The following is an 11,126-nucleotide window of genomic DNA, read 5'->3' on the forward strand; positions in this document are numbered from 1 at the left end:
GAGGTGGCTAAGGGAAGACCTTATTGCTCTGTACAGCTACCTGAAAGGTGGTTGTAGTGAGGAGGGTGTTGATCTCTTCTCCCAAGTACTAGTGAAAGGACGGGCTCAAGTTGCATCAGGGGAGGTTTAGACTGGATATTTGGAAAAATTTCTTCACTGAAAGAGTTGTAAAGCATTTGAACAGGCTGCCCAGGGCAGTGGTGGAGTCCCCATCCCTGGAGGTGTTCAAAAGCCAAGTAGATATGGCACTTCAGGACATGGTTTTGTAGGCATGTTGGTGATTGGTTGATGGTTGGACTTTATGATCATAGAATCATAGAATCATAGAAAGTTTTGGGTCGGAAGGGACCCCTAGAGGTTGTCTAGTCCAACCCCCCCGCAGTGAGCAGGGACAGCACTAACTAGATCAGGTTGCTCAGAGCCCAGTCCAACCTGGTCTTGAATGTTTCCAGGGATGGGGCCTCCACTGCCTCTCTGGGCAACCCCTCCCAGTGTTTCACCACCATCATTGTAGAGAATTTCTTCCTTATATCTAGCCTAAACCTACCCTGTTTTAGTTTAAAACCATTATCCCTCGTCCTATCACTGCTGTCTCTACTAAAAAGATTGTCCCCATCTTTCCTATAGGCTCCCTTTAAGTACTGAAAGGCTGCAATCAGGTCTCCCCAGAGCCTTCTCTTCTCCAGGCTGAACAAGCCCAACTGTCTCAGCCTGTCCTCATAGGAGAGGTGCTTCAGCCCTCGGATCATTTTTGTAGCCCTCCTTTGGACCCGCTCAAACACATCCATGTCCTTCTTATGTTTGGGGCTCCAGAGCTGGATGCAGTACTCTAGGAGGCGTCTCACGAGAGCTGAGTAAAGGGGCAGAATCACCTCCCTTGCCCTGCTGGCCACGCTTCTCTTGATGCAGCCCAGGACATGGTCGGCCCTCTGGGCTGCCAGCGCACATTGCCGGCTCACGTCCAGCCTTTCATCTATCAGTACCCCCAAGTCCCTCTCAGCAGGGCTGCTCTCGATCCTTTCATCCCCCAGCCTGTATTGATACCGGGGATTACCCCAACCCAGGTGTAGGACCTTGCACTTGGCCTTGTTGAACCTCATGAGGTTCACACAGGCCCACCTCTCCATCTTGTCCAGGTCCCTCTGGATGGCATCCCGTCCTTCTGGTGTCTCAACCGTACCACTCAGCTTGGTGTCATCTGCAAACTTGCTGAGGGTACACTCGATGTCGCTGTCCATGTCATTGATAAATATATTGAACAACACCGGTCCCAGTACGGACCCCTGAGGGTCTCCACTCGTCACTGGTCTCCATCCGGACATTGAGCCATTGACCACTACCCTTTGGCTGTGACCATCCAACCAATTCCTTATCCACCGAACGGTCCACCCATCAAATCCATGGCTCTCCAATTTAGAGAGAAGGATGTTGTGGTGGACCGTGTCAAAGGCTTTACAAAAATCCAGATAGATGACATCCATGATCTTAGAGGTCTTTTCCAACTTTAATGATCCTATGATTCTGTGATGGAGACAATGCAGGAATACTGAATGGGAACTCAGAGCTGGGGAAGAGGAAAGTGAGATGGCAGATAGGCAGGCAGGGGGAGACATACCTTGAAGAACGAGCACAGCCGTGGCCACCCACAGCTGATGCCTGCCCTGCACGCCCACTAGCACCGTGGCCAGCACCACCAGCCCTGATTATTCCACCCTCTGCCACCCACAACTCACTGCCCGTTGCCAGACCAGGCTGTCTGCTCTGGCCCCAGCATCTTCTCTCTGCTACCACTACCCACTGCCGTCAGTTTGTCCATGGGGCTGTGCCATGTGCCAGCACCAATCTTCTCTGTCTTCTCTGAAAAAGCAGTTGTATAAAACAAGAAGGTGTCTCCCGAGCCACCTCTTTTCCAAGATGAGCAGGCACAGTTTTCTCAGCCTCTTCTCGCATGTCATGTTTGCCAGCCCCCTAATCAACTTGGTGGCCATTGTTGGAACCACTTTGGTATGCCAGTACCCTTCCTGCACTGGGGAGTACCAGCCTGGTAGCAATACACTAGATGTGGTCTCACATGGGACATAGGGGCAAGGCCACTTTCCTGGACCTTCTGGCAACACTGTGACTGAGTTCAGGATGCAGCTGGCCTTATTTGCTGCAAAGGCACACTGTGGCCTCATGTTCAGCTGTCTGCCTTCTAAAGCCCCGTATCCTTTTCTATGGACCTGCTTCCTAGGCAGCCAGCCAGCCTGCATGACTGCATGAGATGTTTCCTCCCCTAGACTCAAAACCTTGCCTTGCTCTTTTCGACTCTGATGACATACCAGTCAGCCCATTCTGCCACGGTCAAAACTCTTTTTGCCTGGTAGTACAGCCATTTTTCCACCCACCTTATCGTGCTCTAACTAAACCCATTCATCCCCAGGTGGGTCATAAAGGAAGTATGGTCCTTCTAAACTCTAGGAACACACTAAACCTGCACTTCCACTGTCCTCTGTGCCCATCACCTCATGAAAAAGCAATGAGGTTGACCCTTGGTTGCACTAGAGCCTCAGCTCAGAAACAGCAGCTCCACAGAGAGGGGAATCTGCCCTGGCTGAGCTCTCTCAGCAGAACTCCCAGGCAGTGATCACACCAAGGTCATTAAAGGGAAGGAAGCAACCATAGTCTGCACTCACTCCACGTTGGATCTGAGCCCAGACAGGCAAACATTCAGGCAATGGGATGGTGTCGCGTTAAAGGGGGGGGGGTAAGGGGAGTCTGATATTCAGCTTGCCTGCCAGAGCCCTTTCAAGGACTTTCACTGAAACAGTTTCGCAAAGTTGAAGCAATAGGTAATTTATTCAAGCGACAGTTATCACAGATTCGGAATTGCCGTTGATAAATTCACTGTCTACAACAGTTGAGCTCAAAGTAATAGTTTAGCGCTTTTGTTAACAATGTCTTCCCGGGGATAGGTCTGACAAAGTCAGAGGCGCGACTCTTACCATAAAGGCGTCCCTTCTTGGAGGGGGGGGAAGAGAGGTTCAGGCCTGTTGACCCATCCCCGTCAGGTGAAGTTCTCGCTTGGCTCCTCCTCCCAAAGAGAGGTTTCAAGTGCCAATTTTTATATGTTTGGAAACCTTTTTGCGAGGTGGGACTAAGTCAATTATTGTGTATCGATTGGCTTTTGGCATGGAATGTCATGTCGTCAGAAGCAGGACTCAGCAGTGTGACACACCTTCGGAGCGGACATCTTGGTATGTGCATTCGGGGGCCATCTGTGCTTTATCCAAAGCAATCTCTGAAGCAATCTCTGGCTGTGCAGCCTCCGCAGCGCTCTACAGATCAGTGGGTTTACAGTGATGGGCTATCCCCCCTTACTTTTGTCTGATAAGATAAGCACCAGTTAATTACTTGCTTGGTTATCTCTTCGGCTTTCGACACCTCAGTGGAGAGACCCCTCAGTCCGTTTGTCTTTCGCCTTGCATTTGACAAGTCCAGCAAGGCCATTGATTACAGATGGGTTCAGGAACTCTACCCACTGTGCACTGAGCTTGTCAGAACGAGGGTCTCTGCTTGATACCCCTGTGCAATAGCAGCAGGGTTTGTGGGGTGTGGCCTTGAATCCAATGTCCTTTTCCTCACAGAGGCAGTTGCTGGGTACTCAGACAGAGATTCCTGTGTGGGACCTGAATGTCCTGGGGGCTGATCATCAAAGCAGTCATCAGCTCTTTGTCTGTCCCTGTGAAACTTTTTCCTGAGGGCAGTGATAGGCAAGGTAGGGTCAAAACCTAACAGCAAAATACACACCCGAGGAGGCAACAACAAGTGACCTTCAGGAGGGAAAGAGAAGTATACCATATGTGCTCACGCACAGGTGCCCTTAGGTGTCCAGCTGAGGATGGCTGGAGCTTCTGCCTGAGAAGACTTAAAACAGCCCCAGCAGAGTGACCCAGGCTGATGTCACTTCCCTGCTCTGAACCCATTCAACACTCGAGCTGAGACTTCTGCCAGCACTGCTGCATTCCTTCCCTAGAAATCCTGGCACCTTGCATCGCAGCACTCAGGGGAAGCCTTCCCTGGGGAATGAGCACGGCAAAAATCTTGAAGTGAAAAGGCCACCACTCAGGAAATGAAAGCAGAACACATACCATTAGCTATGGTGGTTTGCATTCAAGATGAGCTTGTCAGAAAACCGTTACCTCTGCAAAGGGTGCCACTGGTCCTGTGGCAATGAAGGGCAGATACAAAAGCCAGCCCAAGTCCCACCTCTCTCATCCACTTCTCTTGCCTCCTCCTTATGAACCAGGTGAGTCTGAAGCCCCTTCATTCTCCTTTTCCAAAGTTAGATCTCCTCTTAATGGACATCTCGGCTGATATTGGCTTTGTCTTGTGCTGGGGCTTGGAGCACCCTGTCATGACAGAGATAAGCAGAGAGAAGGTTAGCTTAGAAAGAGGCTGGGATGTGACTGGTGGCTATTGATTTATGTAGTAGGAAAGAGGTTCCTTGGGTCAGGCTGCTCTTTGTAGGGCCCTGGCCAGATGAGGCAATGAGGGCTGCATGGCTCCTGCCACAAATTCCAGGTCCTGACTCGGTAGTGGCCTTAGCTCATTTGTGACAGTGTAACCAAGGTGATGGAATCAGTTAACCATAAACATGAACAATGCTGCTATGTCCCTTGTACAGCCCTGCCCATCTGGACATTAGGTCTGGGAACAGAGGGTCTAGTTTCTAGGTAATCATTAATGTTAAACAATAGTGGTGGAGGGGGATGTTTAATAGAAATAGCGTTACCTAATAGTTGCAGGTGCATTTGTGGTACCTATCTATTGTGTAAATTAACTGAAGCAGAGAGTCTTACATTTCCCACCAAAGAAGTTAGTTTTAATTAAAGCTAGGAGTCGCCTAGAACTGGTCAAGATGACCTTGCCGCAGGGACAAGAGCCAGAAGAGGACTGAGCTTGCATGGAAACAGGGGTCAATCAGCGGACATCGTGATGAAGAGGATGAGCCTTCATCTTGCGACCCCCGATGACCACCACTAGGAGGCACTGTGCAAGCGCGGGTGGGAGGAGCGTATGGAACTGGAGTAAATTTTACTATGAAAGGAATAAGTGATGTAACCTGATGAATATGTATATTTTTGATCTATATAAACTGCACGGAAAAGGTATGAGGGATGCACGTTTGGTGGAATTATCCCCCGTGCATCCAGCGCTGCAATAGAGAATGCCTGCCTTTTAACACTACATTGGTATTACGAGGTTTTATTCCCAGATTTTCGGTGACAACAGGATAACCAGGCTGCTCCTCCTATACCCTTGTACTCTCTTTCCTCTCTGCTTCTCTCCCAAGTGCACCTGCAGCCCAGAGACAGTTCCTGCTACAACCCATGCCTGCCATGCTGGCCCTGAGGCCCGACCCTGCTGGCCAACAACTGCAATGAGCCCTGTGTCAGGCAGTGCCACAACTCCGCCATTGTCATCCAGCCCTCACCCATGATGGTGACCCTGCCTGGCCCCATCCTCAGCTCCTACCCACAGAACACTGTTGTGGGCTCCTCCACCTCTGCTACTATTGACAGCATCCTCAGCTGTGACAGAGTGCCCATCAGCTCTGGGTGCTGTGACCTCTCTGGCATTTTCAGCCACTACTGTGGCAGAAGGTGCCTCCCTTGCTAAAGATGCTGGGAAAGCCCCAAGGAAAGACTTTGAGGAACTCAGAACATTGTTTTGGACAGAGGATCAATCTTTTGGATGTTATTTTCAGGATAGCTGAATGGCTTTTCCTTTCTTTTCCTTTTCTTTTTTTTTCCTTTGGTTCCCCTGGGCAGCAAGATCTCCCCAGGGCCAGCATGGTGGGGACCGTCTGTCTTCTTTCCATCTGTGGGACAGGCAGACTAATATCATGCAGGAAAGTCTTTCCAGCTTCTTGCTCTCTCCCTCTTCCTCCTCAACAGGACAGAAAGTAGGGTGGAAAAGTCGTGGATCAACACAAAGCCAGGTGGATTACTTACCAATCACCGTCACATGCAAAACAGACTCTACTTGGGGAAGATTCATTTAACTTGTTGCCAATTGAAAGTAGAGCAGGATGTTGAGAAACAGCCAAAAAACCCTAAAACACCATCACTCCATCCCCACCTCTTTTTCACAGACTCAACTTCACTCCTTCATTCATGGTTCCTCTATTCCCTCCACCCCCAAGCAGTACAGTGGGATGGGAAATAGGGGGATTGTGGTCAGCATACAGCAATTCCCTTCTGCCACTGTTTCCTCCTCACACTTTTCTTCTGCTCCAGCGTGAGTCTTTTCCATAGACTGCAGTCTTCCAAGACCAGTTCCAGCATGGATCCTGTCCATGAGCTGCTGTCCTTCTGGCTAAGAGGGCTCCCGTGTGGGTGCTCCAGGGTCCACAGTTCTGCCAGGAGCCTGGTTCAGCAAGGGCTCTGCACAGGACACTATTCCTGCAGGGGATATCCACCTGATCTGGTGTGAGATCTGTTGCGGCGGGATCTAGAACTCAACCAATATGACCCATAACAGTCAACTTTATTAGCAGAGAATCTGGATTATATAGACAGCACTCGGTACAGTTATGATTGGTCCCTAATCATAAAGCATCTATTAATAGAACACCTGTTTACCCGCAGCTGGCCTTGGAGCATCTGTTTATCCACAGCCGGCCTCTCGATGGCCTTGAGTCCTGTGCTGCTACAGACCGATCAAGTCCATATTCAGAGTGTCTGCGATCAAGTCCATATTCAGAGTGTCTGGGTTGCTCACAATATGTCCCTGTTCTTCCAGGAATCCCACAGAGATCATCCATGGGTGGCAGTGTGGATATCTGGTTCACTGTGGTCTTTCCCTTGGGCTGCCCAGGAATCTCTGCATGCCACCCAGACCACGTCCTCCACCTCCTTTGCTGGCCTTGGAGGTTACAGGATTGTTTCTCACACTTTTTTCAGTTCATTCATTACTTCCTGTGCAGTGTTTTGCCCTTTCTCAAATATATTTTCATGGAGGCAAGGCCAGCATTGCTCATGGGCTCAGTGTTTGACAGCAGTGAGTCTGTTGGAGGATGGGGACAAGCTCTTTTCAGTGGCGCCCAGTGACAGGACAAGGGGCAATGGGCACAAACTGAGGCACAGGAAGTTCCGTCTGAACATGAGGAGGAACTTCTTCCCTCTGAGGGTGACGGAGCACTGGAACAGGCTGCCCAGGGAGGTTGTGGAGTCTCCTTCTCTGGAGATATTCAAGACCCGCCTGGACGGGGTCCTGTGCGGCGTGCTGTAGGTGACCCTGCTTCGGCAGGGGGGTTGGACTAGATGACCCACAGAGGTCCCTTCCAACCCCTACTATTCTGTGATTCTGTGATTCTGTGATTCTGTTTAAGAGCCGGCTGGAACTGACTCTGTCAGACATGCGGGCAGCCCCCGGAGTCTTCACGCAGAGGCCACCCCTGCAACTTTCCTCCCCCTGCTACCAAAGCCTTGCCACATAAGCCCAGTAGAGTGGGTCCAAAAGACTATGAGGCACAATTAGCTGAATAAAAATATCAACAGAAAAGAACCAGTCCAGGTTTCATTAAGGGACAGATGTAGCTTTGAATAATCTTAAGAAAAATGCTATTACTATTCGTGCTTAAAGATCTGGAATAAGTGCTCCAAAAATACAGCCATCTCATGTCCTTGGTAGATCCTTCAGGAAGTGGAACAGATGGAGGTAATTATGGTGATTTCCTTCATGTTTTTATCATCAGATCTTAACTGCTGTATTTTGCATTTGACCCCCAGGGCACTTTCCCCAAGGATTCTGCATGGCAGGTCGCTGAGGGGGCAAAAGTCTGCTCTTACGGTGTGCAGGGTTGCAATTTTGCCTTCTGTTTTGCGCAGCCACTGAACACTCCAGACATGAGAGCTATCCTAGCTTTTCCAAAACCCTGCTAAGATCATAGATCTGCAAGTGTGCACAGAGTTTTAGTTCATTCTGCTTGTGTTCTGGCACAGGCTTGTGGCTTACTTATGATTGGGGTCAAGCTGAAAGGGCAAGTCAGTGAGTGTACTGGTTTTGCCTGGGACAGAGTTAAGTTTCTTCATAGTAGCTTCTATGGGGCTGTGTTTTGGATTTGTGTGGAAAATAGTGTTGATAACAGAGGAATGTTTTAGTTGCTGCTGAGCAGTGCTTACACAGGTCAAGGCCTTTTCTGCTCCTTAGACTGCTGGTGAGTAGACTGGGCGGTGCACAAGAAGTTAGAAGGGGACACAGCTGGGAGAGCCACCTCCAACTGACCAAAGGGATATTCCACACCGTATAACATCATGCTCCACAGTAAGGCTGGGGGGGTGAAGTTGGAAGGGGCTGCCATGGCTTGCGGACTGGCTGAGTGTGGGTCAATTGGTGGTGAGAAGTCGTTTTCTTCTGCATCATTTGTTTTTCTTTGGTTTATTTTCCTTTCTTTTTGTTGCTGTTGTTTCTTTTTTTTCTTGCCATTGTTTTTTAATTCTTAAACTGTCTTTATCTCAACCCTTGATTTTTCTCACTTTTACCTTTCCAACTTTCCCTTCTATCCCACTTCAGGGGAGTGAGTGAGGGGCTGTGTAGTGCTTAGTTGCCGGACGGGGTTAAACAACAACAACAGTGCATCAGTGAGTCAAGGTCAGGATGAGGTCTCATGACAGTAATCAGGGTTCAGTAAAGTCCAGCGATCATCAGGTGTGTTCACAGAGATGAGACAGGTCTCAGGTCAAGCTGGGAAGTCACCTGCATGTCAGGGTCCAAACTGAGATCAGTGGTGTCCATGTCCAGACACAGGCATGCGTGTGTCACCACTAGAACTGTAAGTCTGATTGGGGCCAAGCACCTGAACTTCATGTTGAAAGCTGCTCCCATGGGAAGAGAAGTCAGCCCTGGCTGGAACTTCCCAGAAGCACCATCTGGGAATGGTGTCAGCAAGGCCAACAAAGGGAAGGGGGCAGCCCTCAGCTCTGCTGCCTCTGAGTTGGGTTGGTCCAATGTCGTGTATCTCACAGCAGAGCAACACCTGGACACCTGTCCCTTTAGTCTGATACCTACTGGTGTGAGGTCTCGGTCCCTGACTCAGCAGCAGGCTGATGAGCTGTAGAAGCGCATCTGGCCTTGGCATGTACATGAGGAGCCTGGGTCCCATCCCATTGACCAGCAACTCTGCATGCTAAGGCAATAAATTCAGGGACAACAGCCTGCATAGGCAGGCAGGATTTCTTGGCCTTTCTCCCAATTCATAAAGCAAGAAATGGAGGGTGCAGGAGGCAGAGATGGCATTTCAGTTCACTGGGAACATCTCTGCCAGGCCAAAGGCACGACCAGACAGCTCCAAATGGACTACTTCTAGCAATGGAAATTGGCTACTCTACGGTGCTCATGGACAAACAAGGGGAGAGACCCCTGCTATAGCCTGAACATGCCCTTGCGATGAGGGCCACACAAGTCCAGATTGATACACCTGTGCTTATGCACTCCTGCAGGGAATAATGCAAATATTTGCATGCTCACATAAAGCAGGGAAAACATCAGCAAATGGGGACTCTGCTGAGGAGATTTTGGAATGACAATGATAGAAAAGCAATCAAGTACCTTGGGGAAAGACCAGGCCCCAGACATGCTCCTGGGTTGCCGGAAGAACTGCAGAGGTTGCACAGAGACGGGATGAGGAAAGTGAGCACAGCACAATTTTCCTGAGTTGCAATAGTGTCAAACCCTCACAGACGAAAGCCACCTGCATGGGTGACAGACCATAAAAAAGAGATGGGAGGAGCAAGAGGAAAGGATGTGGAATATTCTCTCTCATGGGCATTATTGCAGATGTGGATGACAAGGAGGAGAGCGGTGCCCGTTTCCTGACAGCTTTGCCACAAAAAAGCCCACTGGAGTGACTCAGGTGCACATCACCTGCCTGCACGGGATGCCACCAGCACTTGAGCTGAGTCTTGTGCCTGCGATGACGTCTTCCTGCCCCGGAAATCCAAGGGACTCTCCTCACGGCACTTACAGAAGCCTTGCTAAAGGAAAGCAGGTGGCATAAGCCAGGAAATGAAAAGGCAGCAGTGCAGGAAACCAGGACATGTCCTGTACCATTAGCTGAGATGCTTTGTATTTGACATGAATCTGTCAGAAAATTATTACTTCCTCAAAGGGTGGCTCTGGGCCTGAGGCAGTGCAGGACTACTACAAAAGGCAGCCCAACTCTCGGCTCTCACATCCACTTCTCTCGCCTCCTTCTCGCTGGGAATCAGGTGAGTGTCAAGCCTCTGCTCCTCCTCCTCCTCCAAGATGAGGTCTTTCGCTGATGTCTGTCTCAACTGACAGGTGCTGTCCTAGCTCTGGGCCTGGAGCTGTTTCTCATGGGAGAGGGAAGGGCAGAGAAGTTCTTCCACTTGTAGAGCCTGGGACTAAGTTGAGGTGTCTTTCAACTGGACAGCCTGTGCTGGGCCTGTAGGGGCCTGGGCTTCCCCATGGTTGGGCGCAGTGCTGCTGCTCATGCGCCTCTGTGTTCTGCTTCCCTCTGCCCTCTCTCGCAGGTGCCCCTCCAGCCCCGAGACATGTCCTGCTACGATCAGTGCCAGCCCTGCCGGCCCTGCGGCCCGACCCCGCTGGCCAACAGCTGCAATGAGCCCTGCGTCAGGCAGTGCCAGAACTCCACCATTGTCATCCAGCCCTCCCCCGTGGTGGTGACCCTGCCCGGACCCATCCTCAGCTCCTACCCGCAGAGCACCGTTGTGGGATCCTCCACCTCCGCCGCTGTTGGCAGCATCCTCAGCTGTGACGGAGTGCCCATCTCCTCCGGAGGCTTTGACCTCTCCTGCATTACCAGCCGCTACTGTGGCAGCAGATGTCGACCCTGCTAAAGCTGCTGGCAGCTTCCTCGGGCAAGAACCTCCAAGACCTCAGAACATGGTGCTCGACAGAAGATAGAGCTTTGGGGCATTGCATTTAGAGCTTTGGGCCATTGTTTCCTTCTTCCACTCTCCTCTCTTTCCTTCCTTTGCTGTCGCTGTCTCCCAATGCCAGCCTGGTGGGGACGTGTTGTCTTCTGTTCCTCTGCAGGGCAGGCAGACCGACACGCTGCTGGAGGTCTACCGCATCTCACTGGCTGCCCCTAATGCTCC

At 50.6% G+C, this 11,126-nt stretch overlaps 1 pseudogene; it reads left to right on the top strand.

Moving 5' to 3' along the window:
- Positions 1-10,119: 10,119 nt before the first annotated feature.
- On the top strand, positions 10,120-10,865 carry LOC142364385 (feather keratin Cos1-2-like; annotated as a pseudogene).
- The last annotated feature ends 261 nt before the right edge of the window (positions 10,866-11,126 follow it).

Source organism: Opisthocomus hoazin, chromosome 26, assembly GCF_030867145.1.
Source record: "Opisthocomus hoazin isolate bOpiHoa1 chromosome 26, bOpiHoa1.hap1, whole genome shotgun sequence".
Classification (NCBI taxonomy): domain Eukaryota; kingdom Metazoa; phylum Chordata; class Aves; order Opisthocomiformes; family Opisthocomidae; genus Opisthocomus; species Opisthocomus hoazin.